This window comes from Myxocyprinus asiaticus, chromosome 6, assembly GCF_019703515.2.
Source record: "Myxocyprinus asiaticus isolate MX2 ecotype Aquarium Trade chromosome 6, UBuf_Myxa_2, whole genome shotgun sequence".
NCBI classification, from domain to species: Eukaryota; Metazoa; Chordata; class Actinopteri; order Cypriniformes; family Catostomidae; genus Myxocyprinus; species Myxocyprinus asiaticus.
Window position 1 is genome coordinate 15,455,026 of NC_059349.1, and position 17,901 is coordinate 15,472,926.

The 17,901-nt window shown below is 36.4% G+C and overlaps 1 pseudogene; it reads right to left on the bottom strand.

The window, feature by feature from the left end:
- Window positions 1–764: 764 nt before the first annotated feature.
- LOC127441906 (plastin-1-like) lies at window positions 765–17,352 on the bottom strand (annotated as a pseudogene).
- Window positions 17,353–17,901: the final 549 nt, after the last annotated feature.

A 17,901-nucleotide genomic window follows, 5' to 3' on the forward strand; every position in this document is an offset into this window, starting at 1 on the left:
TGTAACATGTAATACAGTATGTGTAACATAGAGATTGTAAAATAAAGTGTTATGGAGCATATTTCTGAAAGTCTGGTACACCTTTTAAAGAAATACTTCCTTAAAGGAATATTCCGGGTTCAATACAAGTTAAGCTCAATCGACAGCATTTGTGGCATAATGTTGATTACCACAAAAATTAATTTCGACTCGTTCCTCCTTTTCTTTAAAAAAAGCAAATAATCAAGGTTACACTGAGGCACTTACAATGGAAGTGAATGGGGGCAATTTTTGGAGTGTTTAAAGGCAGAAATGTGAAGCTTATAAAAGCACTTACATTAATTCTTCTGTTAATTATTTGAGCTGTAAAGTTGTTTAAATAATAATTTTTACAGTCGTTTAGGGTTTTAGTGTTTGTTGACTACATTGTAATGGCAACAAATTGTAAAATTGCTATAACTTTACACAGAAAAGGTTAGTAAGTGATTTTCATATTAAGACTCATATTGTTTATGTCTTGTGGACATAACTATACTTTTGAAACAGTAAGTATTTTAACATTTACAGATTGGCTCCCATTCACTTCCATTGTAAGTGACTTACTGTAACCTAAGGGACAAGACAACATTTTTGTGGTAATCAGTATTATTACACAAATGCTGTCAATTGAGCTTAACTTGTATTGAACCCAGAATATTTCTTTAAATTTCAATACAAGGATATTCATTTTTTTTAAAGTTACAGAGAAGGTACTGCATAACAGGAAAGACCCAATTCTTCATAGTTTAGATGGAGTACCTTCTCATAAGTTGCCAGGCCAGTGCCAGCGTGCGCATGGGACTTCCTTCATTGATATTCTCACCACCAATTCCCACTAATGAAAACTTTGCTTCCTTTTTACCCAGTGCAACTGCATAATTACAGTTCTCAAGCTACAAAACAAACATATGTCAGACAAAATAACATTACATGTATAATTCAACCCCAAACTACAGCAGTACTTCATACATAAATATAATTTTCGACAAATACAGTGTACATTTTGAATTCTGAGCTAGCTAGTGCCCTGAGGCAGCTCTGTGTGAATCATTTCAGCTGGAATAGAAATTCATCATGTTTTAGTACAGGGCTACTAAATTTACTGTCAGAAACAAACATATATTTGACTGACAGCTAATGTGATGTAGAAAACATTTTTATTCAATGGTAACCCAGTTCTTTCATCTCAGGTATTAACTGAAACATGCTTTCACAATATTTAAACTCAAAGCTGAGCTTGTATAAACCTTCTTCATGTTGGAGCCCAGTATTGGATATGGGGGTTTATTGACTTTGGCCCAGTCCACAGGTACCTGGATCCTCTCATACAACTGAAGAATGATCAAACCATCATGCAGATCACTGGAGAGAAATATTTTTAATAATGATTACATTTGCTCTGTCTGTTATTATGTTTAATAATGTGCCCATGTAAAAGGAATCAGCGTTTAGCACACATGGTCTGACATGTTAAAAACCCCATAAAATTGCTTGATGAGTGCAGTTTTCTTCTCAGTGTTGACATATTTCCTACTGAAACAGTAAGTTTGGGAGGGACATATGAAAGGGCTTGTCACTTTTATTTTACATACAGATATTCTCTCCTAAACAAGCCGCAGGACTTGAGATATCATTATGAAGGTAAACCAGTAGCAAAACTCGAGAGCTTGCATATTTGGATTTGAGAACTTGTACAATAAATATTTGTACTCATAAGTTGAAATTTACACTTACAGCACCGATGTGAAAACTTGTAAAATAAAAATTCACAGGGTAACATCTGGTTTCCCATGTTAACGTGGGACATGGGAACTGACAATTACACTTGTCAGATCAGTAAATCGCAAGTGGAATTATTTTTTTACAACATTAAAGCATTATTGGCTGATATGTGTCAATAATATACTTTCAGTTGACTTTATTTCTTTATAATGAATAATAACTTGATTAACAAAGTGACATGTCAAATAGAGCTGGTCCAGTGGTTAATCCTACTGGCAGTACATTCAGTGACTCAGGTTCAAATCCAGGTCAGACAGGATGCATTTGTAGCTTTGCTGCAAATTTTGCTGTATTTTTAACAGATATAATGAAAACAATTTTATAAAACACACATACACAGACAAACAATTTATAAAATTGTTTAAAATAAATCAATCAAAATTGTAACTGAATCTGACAGCCAGCAATTACAGTATAATCTATTGAATTTTCTGAGAATGCTTGAATTACTGAAAAAAAATAAATAAATAAATAAATAAATAAATAAATAAATATGAACTGCATTTTCCATACATACTTAAGAGGCTTTTTTAAAATTTTTAAACCAATTTAAGATTGAAAATCTTAAGATTTTGCCAAACAAACAGAATTATTAAGTTTCTGATGAAATTCCTCATACCTTCTCAGAGTTTATTCTAATTTATTCTCACCCATTGGTCAATTTGGTATTTGTACATGCTCTCCACAAAAAAATTTTTTTTGGCAGTATCATGGGTAGTTATAAACATACGACAATGACCTTTGAAAAGTAAAGGATGCTGTTATAAAAATGTAAATAAAAACACAAATGTTCACAGGAGATTTGAACCCAGGTCAATATGTATGGTTAGCAGACACGCTACCACTAGACCAACAAAAAGAGATTAGTCATTTTATCAGGGTTTTATTTTTCATGAATAATTAAATGTAATTTAAGTATATAGGCCAATTATTTCAGACTATGATGCTTTAATTTTGCAAATAATTACACTTGCAATTTACTGCTCTGACAAGTGAGTTCCCATTCAAACTAATGGCCCACGTTAACATGGGAAAACATGTTACCCTGTGAAGCTGTTAAAATCACTCTTAAACTGTGTCAAATTCATTAGAACAGACATCAATGAAACAAAGCGGGTTAATAATGTTTCCAAAAAAAATTTATAATGTGCAAAACGTCTTTTTTTTTTTGTTTGTTTGTTTCTTGGCAATTCACATTGAATTAATCTGCTGAAAAGGCAAGTGAACTTATTCACATCCCCACTTAGCACAATCCACACCGTTATCATTCATTGGCTAGGCATCAACCAATAAAACAGCTTCATTGTCCCCTTCCCCTCCTGCTGAACACTGGTCTTGTTTTCTTGCATCAGGATTTTGCAAGTGCACGAGTAAGTTTTGCTAAAGGTTTTTCGCAAAAGTAGTTGCAAAAGTCAAGACGTGAAGATTTAAAGTTGCAGTGCCAGATTTGAGAGGTTGTAAGTGCCAATTTGTGGTTGTACTGCGAAAAAGAGTTGAAGTACAAAAGTTAATGTGTAATACAAGTTTGTCTCTGTAGTTGTATTTTAACATGATCTCACTCCCAAGGCGTCAAAAACCGATGCTTGTGCAAAAGCCCAGCAGTTTCCGATGCAACTGGCAAGTGTGTTCTCTTTAACGAAAAACCTTTGACGTCAAATGACTGACGTGAAGGGCATCAGAATTTTAGCATCGTTTAATTATACGTTGGGGTACAATTTTGTCATCGTGACATATGTTTGGGGAATGATATTCATTTCACTAATTTCATTCACAGTTTCACTAATCTAATCACACAATGCCATTGTATGGTTTGGAGTATTATTATTGTGCATTTTTAGAAATAAATGATCGTGACTGTACTTTATTTGCTTGTTACGTCTTTTCTATTATTGAGAACTGGTTAGGTTTAGTCATAAATGTGCGGTTGGGTGCTTGAAAATATCTATAAAATAGTGTAATGTATATCAAATGATTTTGACTAAACTTAAGCATCTCTTTCATGTTTTATATGGTTGATAATTGTTAGCTTTATTAATGGGGTTGAAAACAATGGGGATTCTCAGCGCGTCAAGGAGAGGACACCAGGGGGCACCTTTGGTGTCATCATGCAGACGCGGACGGCTTCTGCACAAGCGTCAAATTTGGACGCTTAGGGAATGAGAACAGGTTGTGTATTTATGTGAATGTCATTTTACACATTTGTGACTACAATTGTGAATTCAGAACACAAGCTTTGAATTATTGTCTGTGAGTGCAGATGGCAACATTCAACTTCAAATTTGTATTTTAAAAGTTTTCACATCGGTTCTGTAAGTGTAAATTTCAACTTACGAGTACAAATATTTATTGTACAATTTCTTACTACACTTATATTAGCTATACAATGCATAACAGTTTATTGCGTATTATGTATTAGTTTATTAATATTATTAAGTATTAACAATTTTCATAGTAGCCTAATGAAAGGAACATTAATGACACCTATTAATTTAATACATATTTAACATCAAGTTACCATACCATTGTTCTTAGTAGTGTACTGTACACCATGCCAGCAAGAAACTTGCCCTGATATACATTTTCATGTTCATGTGGGACTATAATTACAACAGCCAATATTTTTTATTTATTTATTTTTTTCATAAAAAAACCACAGTATGCTCTTCAGACACTACTACACCACTGGACTGGACTGTATACAACATTTTTGCAGTACTCTCTACTGTTGGATATTTTTGTTATGGGACGAGTTGAGTGTTGAAATGTAATACTTTGGATTATGGGTTCAGAACAAATCCGATGTACAGTATGGGCAATAATAATAGTGATGCCTTGGCAATTATTATGGACCTAAAAAGGATTCCAGGGCCAAAATTTATCCTGATACTTCAACAATGACGCAAAGAAGTAAACTAAACAAATGGCCGTGTTACCTGTACAAGTGATTGACGTATGGAGACACCCCCAGTGAATTCATCCAATTTCTGAATGTTCTGTCCTCTCTTGTTTCCCCTGTAAAAAGACACAGGGATCACTTATTAGTCAAACACACACAAGTTTTATGTTATTTTGATGTTGTTGTTTGATAGGATTAATTAGGATGATTATTTTAACAGGATGTCTGTTTTTATTAAGCCCAAATTAATTACACTGATCTATTGTAAAAAAAAAAAAAAAAAAAAAAAAATGATTAAAATAAATATCTATTGTGTCCCTGTTTACAGCAAACTGTGAGCTTTAAAAGGAGGAATATTTTACACTTTAGTAGCGTTTTATTCTTCTCAGTCCTCTTATGAGGTTATTCAACCTTTCTCGCGTCAACAGTCATAATTTGATTTTACATTACCATTTTTCTTTCTCTTGGAATTAAACATGCTGATTTACTGCTGTTTCTTTAAATGAATAGTTCACCCAAAAATGAAAGTTATGTCATCATTTAGGCCTACTCACACTCATATTGTTCCAATCTTGTTTGACATTCTTTCTTCTATGGTACACAAAGGGATATATCTTCAGTCACCATTCACTTTCATTGCTCATTTTTCCATACACTGAAAGTGAAACATTCTGTCTAAATTTGCGTTCCACAGAAGACAGAAAGTCAAGGGTTTGAAACAACATGAGGGTGAGTTAAGTCTAAGAGAATTTATATTTTTTGGGTGATCCATCCTTCATTTGTGAGTATTTTGCTTTAGTAAGGTGTTCCAAAATATATTTTTGTAAAACAAATCTAAAATGTGATAAAAGGCAAATCTACTTAATTGAACGGCTGATGAAGTATTTAATGGGCCAGGGAGGAAAGGGGAAAAAAACAAAATCAGATTAGCAGGACATGAGACAGATAAAGAGACAGATAAACCCATTATGGAACACTGAACTTCTAACACACACATTGTGTGCAGTAAGCAACTTAACGCCCCCTGCTGATCTTTGTAAACACAACAACCTTCACAATGCCTTTCCATACTGAATGGTCATTACAACACAGGGCTGGATCTTGGGGGTGTTGGGTAACCCTAACCTAACCCTAACTGTGCCCCCCAAATCGCAAGTGAAGCAAAGGGTCGAATTATATCGTCATGGTGCTAACCCTAACACTAAAGGCCTCGATATGCTTCAGCTGTCCCAAGAAAGGGTGTGACGTCATTTAGAACAAAAAGAAGGTATTTTTGAGTTGGTTTTGGTGGTTCGTAACAGCTTGCCTGGGCGAACTTTTAGGAAAACTTCTAACCGGCTGCTAAACACCTTACTGCCACTGGTCTACAACATTGGTAGGCGTGACCTGAAGCTCCACCTACTGCTTTGTTTACGTTGTTCAGTCACTATTCAACATGAGTACACCGGCGTGCAGAGTTATTAGCGAGCCCGTGCAAATGTACAATTGTTCGCATAGAGACATTTTCCAAGAACATTTTATGCGATTTTTTTTTTTAATTAGTCAAAAAAAGGAATCAAATCTACTCTAATCCTCTCAAGTGCCCATTCACTCATGTGCCCTCTGCAGTGAAAGCCATTCACATATCTGCCCAAAGCCTCTCTGATCATCATTCTTTTGTCTGTATTCTGAATATTAACATTCTTTTATACACCAATCTTTCCAGTAGTATCAGTGTCATCATAATTTACAATAACAGAGTGTAATCGGCACATATTATGGCCTTGTATAGCGTGTTAGCGCATTAGCGTTATGAATTCAGAATGTAAACAAGACAAATTAAACATTTTCTACTTCATAAATATTACTTTAAATCATCAAGTGGTTAAAAAAGCATCTTTTACTGATCTTGTGAATTCTACTCATAGAATGTTTTTTAAGTTTTACATGTAGCATCCTCATATTTAAATGTACTTCTAAATGCCTCCCACAGCGGTGTGACGGGTGTATGAATGTTAGCAAACAGTATACCTTTGCTCAGCTGTTTAGAACTTCTTTTTACCCCTGAATGAATAACGAAGACAAACTTCTCCGGAAGTATATCGGGGTCTTAACCCGAACCTAAACCTAACCTAACCCTAACGAAATGTGCTGGAACTGAAGACATGTGCCGCTGCCAATTTTGGGTGAACTACTCCTTTAATGTTGAATATGTCAGTAGACCTTTTTGTCTACACATACCATATTTATTTGATCATGGGAAACTATGTCTGGTTTGTAATCAGTTTGAGAGGATGTGAGTTAAGATGTGGACCAAAGATAGTCCAGCGTCATTCATCACAGGCACTCGACAAGCACTATGATAGTCCCACATTGCATACATATCACTTTTCTTGCAGCATTGCTTGAAGAAATAAAATAATGCAACTCACCCTCAATTGTATAATCAATGCCATTGCTAGTGGGTCTGTTCAAGGCTGGGTACATGTTGAAAAGATTGGCCACAAAGGCCATGTTGAGCTTATGGTTTCCTGCCACCACATCCTGCGAGGTGACAAACTGTCTGCAGTCCAGACGGGCTGCCTGCCTCAGCATCAGCTCAGCTCACATTTCATCATCACGCTCCTGGAAGATACAGTTATTAAATCAAAATAACGTTGCTTTAAAGCTGAAGATTTGACGTCTTGCTCTTATGCAGATGTTTATCTTGTAGACATCACAGCATACTTAATCATCATATGTCACATATGAGATTTATGGGTGATCATTACCACAGTAATCATACAATTCTTGTAAGCAACACTACAGACAGATTTCACGCTTTCACACAGTATTCTGAGTTTAATTCACCTCAATTTGTCATTCATAAGCCTGAAAAATGTACTGTGCCTGTTGTATTAGTCTTTCAAATCAAGGTTATTTGGAATGTACTTTAACTAGATGACTTTCTTATCAGGTTGTCAAAAACATTATTGATCTGAGCAAAAAATGTAAACAAGACCAATTAAAACTAGAGATTTACATTTGCAAAACTCACCGCTACAATGCTAGGGTGTTGCGGGTGGTTGCCATGATGTTGCTATGCAGTTACTAAGGTGTTCTGAGTGTTTTTTAGCACACAGCTATGCAGTTGCTAGGGTGTACCGGGTGGTTGCTAGGGATTTTCTATCCAGTCTTTTCTCAAGAAAATTACGTGACTGTGGGAACATTTTTGCAAAATGATATAATGTGGCTCCTTACATATTAACAGACATATTGCGGCAGTTAATTGATGAAATGTCCACTAAGTGGCGCTAAAAGTGTGATACATTCTCAAACAGATGAAGATACCTAACCGATGTGGTCATAAAAAACAAATGTGACATGAAAATTCCAGTTGCTGAAGCATCATAATAATTTTAAATTACATCTCCCTTCTTGACCCTATGTTGTTTTCTTTTGTTCTCATGTTCCCTTTCACTGTTGTTGCAGTAATCAGTGTTGGGTATCACAGGGCTGCTCTTTCTTATCTGTACTAAAGCATCTCATTAACTGGCAGAACAAACCTTGACATAGGAAGCAATCAGTGTGTTTACTTCAGTGGGGAAACAAAGGCCATTGACCAAACATACAGACTGACTTACGTTGAGACCGGTCATGTCAATGTCAATCCTTATTTCATCGTCCCCCTCTCCTTTTGGTGAGATCTGATCTAGCAGGTGGAAATATGCCTTGGAGTCCTGAGCACAAAAAGTGTACTGTTGTTACTCTAGTCTAAACTGACATGCACAAAAGACAGTTATAAGAATTTGATGAGATGAAAGGCTGGATTTTTATATAGGCTTTTATTTCAAACGCCTGTGATTCATTAACTTAGTATATAGTCAACAAGTCCAAAGCATAATTATATTGGCTTGATGTCAGTCAGATGGAAGAACTGATGACTTATTTAAATAATAAATGTGTACTCTCATATCCTCTCAACCCAATGCTCATAAGAACAGGTTAGACCATGGATGGCTCCTCGTTACTGTGTTTGGTCAATGTAGATAGTCTTTCTAAAAATAAACTATAATATTTGATATGAAAAAAACAAATAGCCTAAACACATTTAAAAACCTTTAACTACTACTTTTACAGTTGTAATAAAAATGAAGTCTAAGGTTTGCCCTAATTGATTTAATATGAATCTGTAAAATCTTTCTTGTGTTACTACAGTAAAAATGTAATCCATTTAAGTTAAGGTTATGATATGTATATTTAAAAGTCTTGTAACTTATGTCAGTACATGCCACAGTGTTGTTTCCCCTTTTTCTTTTTAGTGCTGTTTATTATGTTGAGGCTGTCTAGCCGTTTGAGATGTTTGACTGTCTTCAAAGCAGAGGTTGCATATGTTTTGTGATCTTCGTCGCAATATCGTGTGAAGCCTGGTTGAATCTAGCATGTGTTGGGCCTCATGTATTCAGATAGAAGACTAAGGCAGGCCTAACACAGTCATAAAACCTAACTCAGGCCCCCACATACCAGGTCATAAATTATACTGATAAAAATCGCGCCAAAATCAAACAAAGGGAGTCCAAAACAGACTACAAATCCCATAAAGCCTTGCTCACTAAAGGATCGAACTCTCAACTCCTCTTGGATGAGGCACACAACAGAACGCACCTCAACCATGACATCATCAAGAGTAGAAATACCTGTGAAATGCTTCCGGGATTTGCTTCCAGCAACTTCGCTCGCCGTGTGTAGACGCAGCCAATCGCTGCTCTCAGGTGCAGTCTCGTGGCACAAGGAAGTAACGTCCGACTTGAACCTGTGGCCATACAATCTCCAATTTCTGGACGAGTTGAGATTACTCTGTGTTCAACCGAACACTCTAACGGATCCGAAGGAGACCGCCGAGCAGTCCGCATCTTCATCTGTTTGCCTGCAGAAGTGAAGAGATTAAAGATTTCTCTTCCATCTTCAATCAAGTCGACGTTTCTGATTTCTCCGCCAGCCCGCCGAGAATCAGCAGCCGTACCGCCCGCCGACAGAGTGAGGAAACGGCCTCCCGTCATCACCCAAGCCTCGAGGAACCGAGTCTGAGTTAAAGGACGGATGAACACACATTCTGCATCCTCATGCGATTCAAGTAAGAGGTTTACGTCTGGGCAGAGATAGAATATTATAATGTGTTATTTTTGTGTTTCAAGGTTTTTGCTTGTACAGATTACGGACCGCCATGTCCGCTCATTATTAATACTCAGGGTATTAATTATCATAAATTTGATTTGCTGTATTGTGGTCCAACCACAGTGGGCTGTTGTGCATTTCCACCATCGTGGGTGAGACCGGCAAACTGAGTTTATCCATTAAAGAATCAAAGACCGGAACGGTTTACGAGCCGTCCACTGCGTCTCTGAGTGATAAACTAACAGCTGCTTTCTCTCCCACGATCGCGAAATCGGCTTTGGGGCCGTCACTTAATTCTCTCTCTCTCTCATACTAACCACACACACACACACACACACACACACACACACACACACTCACTCTCACACACACACCCTCATGTGTTATAGGATTATTTTATTTCCATATCTAATCATATCACTGTTTAGTTTGTAGTTGTATGTCGGAAGTTTATTGACTGCATTGTATTAATTATTAATTGATATTACTTCATAAATAAACTTTGTTTATATTACAAAGAGAAGTGTTTTGGTTTGTTTTGCATATGCCTGTGTCATGCTGACGGGATGTCAGTGCTCAGATTCAAACCTTCATTCATTGTTTTTTCCTGAAAATCGATATTCTTTGGATGTCGATTTTCCTAAGAAAACAATCTAATATTGAGACTGTTTTACTGTTTGGTTATTAGTCCCTGATTTCAGGGTGGTGCTCCATCAATGTTAATCCTTATTAATATTCTATTGATTTTTGATAATTGATAATTATCTTTGATGATTGTTGAATTTGAATGATCAATAAGCTAGTGTTAATTTTAATTAATGTTTCATCGATGTTAACAATTAACGATTATCTTTGATAATTGTTGATTTAAAGGATTAGGAAAAGATAACATTGATTCTCATCAATGTTCTATTGATTTTAATAATTATTAATTATTGCTAATAACCAAACTTGCTCCTAAACGTAGCGTACTACATTTACTGGAGCCCCATATGAGGTTTTAATGAGTTAGATTAAATTAATTAATTTAAATATTAATTAATAACTAAAGAAATAATTACCAATTATTTCTGATAGTAACACTGATCTAAACAACCAGTAAAGCCCTACACATGTGATCAGCTCTGCACCAGGGTCAGACTGGCTAATCGGGAGGACTAGGAAAATACACGGTGGGCTTCTAAAAAAATTAGGCAGGCAGGTCTGCATGTTGATTAAAAGTGCTGCAAGTGATTTTAGCCATTCTAGAATTTCCACAAACTGAGCCGTTGGATTAGCTATGCCCCCTTTTTCCATAACCTGCACTCCAAAGATACCAAATGAGCTTTATTGAGACCAACGCGAGCAGAAACGGTTGTCAAAAACAACAGCAGCATAATAGCGCCCTCAACTGACAACTGTTATGAGCAACATGGCATAAAAGTAGCATTATGCTTCAATAATAAGCTGCACCTACAATACTATGAGAACGTGCAAAATGATTGACAGGCAGAAAGCATCAGAGACCGCGGACACATTTTTGTTTGCTGTTTACAGAGTCTAGAGCTGTCACAGAGACTGGTGAGATATATCAGGACATTTATTCATGAATGTCTTTCAGGGAGTAGAAAAAAAATGTTCATACCTTTCCATAAAAATAATCGCTTAAAGCACCTTTAATAAACTTTCAGTCATGTGTCGCATTACAAATGCCAACCATCCGTATCTTCCTCTGTTTAAGGGGTTAGAATTGCATTCCGAATTATAGCAGATGCATGTCTCTACCGTATTTTATTTTCTCACACCGAAACACATGAGAGAGTGGGCTGAGAGAGACGAAATATTGGCTGTTGCGCCATTACACGGACGGGAAGAACCATGAAAGATCCAGCGAGAACAGATACTGTTAACTGAATGGATGAACGTGCTTCAGGTAGAGGATCATCACAAGTTTAATACTGACTGTAATTTCACAATCTCAGTCAGTTAATATCTGAAATCCTCATTCCTTGCATTGCAGAATGATAATAACAATATTCTTTATTGTCACAAAATAAAAGCACAGTTTCAGAATCAGAAACAGCTTTATTGACAGGTATGCTTACACATACAAGGAATTTGTCTTGGTGACAGGAGCTTCCAGTACACAACAATTCAATACAGCAACAAGACAGAGATAATAATAAGAAAAATTTATTAAAAAATAAATAAATAAATAGAATAAGAATAAAAATCGGATAGAAAATAAAGTATATATAGAATACACAATAAGACAAAACACACACACACACACACACACACACACATGTTGTGAGGACTCTCCATAGACATAATGACTTTTTTACTGTACAAACTATAGATTCTGTCCCCTAACCCTAACCCTACCCCTAAAACTAACCCTCACAAAAAGCTTTCTGCATTTTTACATTTTCAATAAAACATCATTTAGTATGTTTTTTAAGCGATTTGAATTATGGGGACATTAGAAATGTCCTCATAAACCACATTTATAGCATAATACCCTTGTAATTACCTGTTTGTAACCTAAAAAGTCCTCGTAAACCAGTTAAACCTGCCCACACACACACACATATATATATACATACATACACACACACACAGACACACACATACATACATGCACACATACGTAGTGCAAATTTAAATACAAATCTGTTATATACAGAAGCAAGGGAATGTAATGGCAGAAGAGGTTGGATGTGTTGGATAAATATAAAAAGACTAAACTGTGAATTGCACATAATTATTGCTCAATGGGGCAGTTTTAACTGTTCATAAGATGGATAGCCAGAGGGAAAAAACTGTTCATTCAATATGTAGCAGGATCTCTGCTCCATCTCTCTATGTTGAAAAAAAAAAGTTCAAGACCTTTGGTCTAGAGGGATGGGAAATGGGTGTGTACCTTGATATCATCACTGAAGTTTCTGATTGGTTGCCAGCCAGCAGCTTTAAGGTGATAGTTGACCCATCACAATAAAAGTTCCTCAGGGGACATTGACATCAGGTGGTCCAGCTCTTCTGACTCATCCAGCAAAGCAATTAAAGCTACACAAACACACACATATATATATATATATATATACACGCACAAAGTAGTCACTCATGCTCTTTATTTATTTATGGCTACAGTTATTATCACCATTGGATAACACCATGATTACTAAAATCAATTTAGGCTATTACAGCTGGGGAATTACCTTCGTTGCGGGAGATCTCAATGTCAGCGAAGAGGCCGATTTTTATGATTTGCCAGAGGAGGCCGAGCACCAGGTGAGGAGTCCCTGCCTTCATGTCCTAAGTGTCAATATTGACCACTGTGCAGCCAATAGCCAGGGCGGAGTTCAGTGCCAACACCAAATTCTCCTGCATTAGAGAACAGGGCAGTAAAGGAATCGATATACCTTTATTTGTTGTCTCTAAACCATCATTTCTGAACATAATTGTGTTCTAAACATTCAAGGAAACACTGGACTTCAGACACTTTCAGAAAAGAGAGGTAAAGAGATTTACGCTTTAAAAAGTGGAATCTGCAATTTTTACCTTAAAGGGATAGTTCACCCAAAAATTTAAATTCTCTAATTTACTCATTCTCAGGCCATCCCAGATGTGTATGAGTTTCTTTCTTCTGCAGAACATAAATTAAGATATTTAGAAGAATATCTCAGCTCTGTAGGTCCATACAATGCAAGTGAATGGTGACCAGAACTTGGAATCTACAAAAATCACATAAAGGCAGTATAAAAGTAATCCATAAGATTCCAGTGGTTAAAAACATGTCATCAGAAGTGATATGATAGGTGTGGGTGAGAAACAGATCAATATTAAAGTCCTTTTTTACCATAAATCTCCACTTTCACATTCTTCTTCTTTTGTTTTTTTGGCAGTTTACATTCTTCTTGCATATCGTTACCTACTGGACGGGTCAAAGGTGGAGATTTATAGAAAACAAGGGCTTAAATATTCATCTGTTTCACACCCACACCTATCATATTGCTTCAGAAGATATATATTTAACCACTGGATCTTATTGATTACTTTTATGCTGCCTTTATATGTTTTGCATCTTCAAAGTTCTTGCCACCATTCAATTGCATTGTATGGACCTACAGAACTGATATATTCTTCAAAAAAAAAAAAAAAAAAAGAAAAAAATGTTTTTGTGTTCATCAGAAGAAAGAAAGTGATACACATCTGGGATGGCATGAGGGTGAGTAAATGATGAGAGAATTTAAATTTTTGGGTGCACTATACTTTTAAGGGGTTATTTCTACCATACTTTACCTAACCTAACCCTTGGTGGTTTTTGGTGAAACCTAATGTAGTCAAGTTGATTCAGACATCAAAACAGTTATAAAATGTTACCACGTGAAGCACATGTTTAGGCTAACTTTCATGAAACCTGTCAAGAACATGTCATATTTCACGCCAAAGTCTAAAGAAAAAAACAAACATTTTGTATAAAGAAAATGCCAAATTTTTCATTGTGACATTATTTTCATGACAATTAAGCACACTGTACCCCCACATTCTTGGAACTGCAATGCAAATAACAATAATGAAAATTATTTTTATCACTATTATTGTAACAGTACAATTTTTTTTTTTTCTAATGAGAATCACCATTGAGAATAATGGGAATTACTAAGTAAACGTACTCAGTAATAACTAAGTAATTAATAAGTAAGTAAAATATCCAGACACATTACAATAATGAGAATTTATGGTGAGATGTACTTAATTGTCATGAAAAATGTCACTATAAACAATATTTTCTTTATTCAAAATATGATTTTGGGATGAAATGCAACCTGGAGATGTTTTCATCAGATTCAACCATAAGAGTGGTTTTCAGAAATCTACATTTTGATGTCATGTTGGACATTTCAGTTGTGAGAATGCTTACAGTCATGGTGAAAGGGGTGCGTTTCTTTGTGTTGATGACCCGCTCGTCAATGGTATCTTGCTTGGAGAGGTTTATCATTTTGCTGCAAAGAGATTGCCAAAAGGCTGTTAAACATGAACACTTGTTTATCAGTAACAGTGATGAATGATGCATTAATAGCTCAGCATATTTCACATAAAACACCTTAGGGAGGAACATGCAGACAAACAATAAAAATAAAACCACAGCTATTCTTATCTTACTACAGCAATATTCCATCTTTAACAGATTTGAATAGACTGTCAGTCTCCGGGTCCACTGGGATGAGATGTTTGCAGTCTGGATCATTTGCCAAGGCCTTATTAATCCAGTTTACAAAGGCCACTTTTTCTTCATCTAAGGATCATTTATAACACAAAACATTAAAAACATGAAGGCAAGCTTAGAGACATTTGGTCTAGTATCAGAGGTCATTAATTGACTTACTAATCTAATTTCAGACAGGGTTTGGCTCTGTCTACAGTAGCAGTAAAACTTTAACTTAAATTTTTTATACATTTGGTAGATGCTTTTATTCAAAGCAACTTACAGTGAATTAAATTGCTTTTTGGTATGAATTTTATCAGTGTGTGTGTGTGTTCCCTAGGAATCAAACCCATGACCTAGTGGAGTGCTCCATGAGTCATATATTTCGAAAAATATCTTGATGTGGAAATGTCTTTAATAAACTGCTGACTAGGGCATATAGTAGTTTATGTTGATTGTTTTTATTAGTAAATAAATCTGTTTCGAAAGAAGTTTGAAGTCAACATGAAACACCATTCAAAATCCATATTACTTCCATAAAGTGACACATTTAAATTGGGCATTACATACTAGAACAGATCCAGGTAGTTTGGAGTGAGGGGTTTGCAAAAGTAAGAGGGATTCATGATGTCAACCGAACAGGGAAGTAATTTCAGTCTGAGCAAGTAATTACATTTGGATGAAAGATTGCGAAGGCAATAATTATTTTTTTATTATTTGTAATAGCGTGCACCGATACGGTGTGTACACAATAAAAACTAGAATCTACAGTGAGAAAGTAAACAGTCAATTTTGATTTCATGTTGACTGGGCTGAGAAGGAACAGTATACATCCTCACCTGAATAAGAATGCTGTGTTCCTTCACTTGAGCTCCCTGATGTTCCACCAAATGAACAAATCCCATCCTGCCTGGAGACGGACTTGTGGAAAGTCTCTCTCACCTCCTTACCTCTGAGCTCCTGATATATCTGAAGAATTTAGTGAGATCAAAATTTTAAAACGGCAAAAACATAAAACATTGTGCACTCTTAAAGAGTGGCCGACATATTCTTTTTTAAAAGAAATTATCCCCTTTTCTCCCCAATTTGGAATGCCCAATTCCCACTATTTAGTAGGTCCTCATGGTGGCACGGTTACTCACCTCAATCCGGGTGGTGGAGGACAAGTCTCAGTTGCCTCCGCTTCTGAGACCGTCAATCCATGCTTCTTATCACGTGGCTTGTTGTGCATGACACCGCGGAGACTCCCAGCATGTGGAGGCTCGTGCTATTCTCCACGATCCACGCACATCTTACCACGCGCCCCATTGAGAGCGAGAACCACTAATCACGACCACGAGGAGGTTACCACATGTGACTCTACTCTCCCTAGCAACCGGGCCAATTTGGTTGCTTAGGAGACCTGGCTGGAGTCACTCAGCACACCCTGGATTCGAACTCGCGACTCCAGGGGTGGTAGTCAGCGTCAATACTCGCTGAGCTAACCAGGCCCCCTCTGGCTGACATATTCTTTGGCAAATCACAACTAATCAAGATCAAGTTAGTAACAATGGGGTCTGACCCAATGACATTTGATGTTATTGATGTCAAAACTGGCGGGTTGCGCCATATTTAAATGTAAACAAATATGTGAATGTGATAAAATTTGATAAAATAAATAAAATAAAATTTTGGTCTGTTTCTTACACAAAGTTAACATATAGCTATGGAAGATTTGAATTATAGCACGTGGGTTGTATGAACTATTGTTGCTGAATTTTTGGTGCTCAAATCCCCCATTTCACAACAGGTTTACAAGCAATAATAGTCAGGAGTACCGCAACAAACTCTTCAAAGCTGATCTTCTCATCTTTGTTGGTATCACCAGCGATGAATTTCTCCACGATCTCCCGTACCTTGTATCCTGGTAAATGAAAGCTAGCCTCTCGAAAGAGCTCTTGAAGCTCAAAATCACTGACATAGCCACTGTTATCAATATCTAAAATGAAAGACATTTTTAATCATTTATAGTTGATTCAATCATTCCAGGTAACCTTTGACACCATACTTTTGCTCTATGTTCCTAACAAACAACATTTTGTAATCAACTTTGTGAGATGATGATCTGCTATAACATTTATACCCTCGCTTACTGCAATCTTTGGTGACGTTTGACAACTCACAAGCACCAAGTCAGGTGATTCAACACTGTTTCACATGTTCGAACATACTTATTCACTAAAACCATGCTGAGATTCAGGCAATGTAAAGGAGCTTTCAAAGAACTGACCAATTTTTTGAAAGCCTCTCTCAGGTCCTCTCGTGAGATCTGTGTGACATTGTTCTCCATGCTGGTCTCCTCACAGCAGTGCTCTGCTCACCATGCAAAAGTTCTGCCAAAACGGTCCACATGGAGAGTTTGGAAGTTATTAACCCTGTTTGTCCACCACTGAACACTGCTGTATCTCTTTCACGAGGAGCAAATTGTTCATCCTTGGAAACTCATGCTCACAAATGTGGTGGACAGTTAAAGGGATAGTTCACCCAAAAATGTAAATTCTCTCATCATTTACTCACTCTCATGCCATTCCAGATGTGTATGTCTTTCTTCTGAATTGTGATCAGGCCTTTGAATCTCCAAAAAATACATAAAGTAAGTATAAAAGATATCCATTCGACTTCAGTGGTTTAAATCCATATCTTCAGAAGCGATCCATCTGGTTATGGGTGAGAAGACCAAAATATAATTCCTTTTCTACTGTACATCTTGCCATTGCAGTCTCTAGGCATAATCATAATTTTAAACTCGAATACACTTCCTAGTGCTTGACGCATGCGAAGAGTGCTAGATGGCGCTATAAGAAGTGCAGTCGAGCTTGAAATCATCATTGCCAAGGAAACTGCT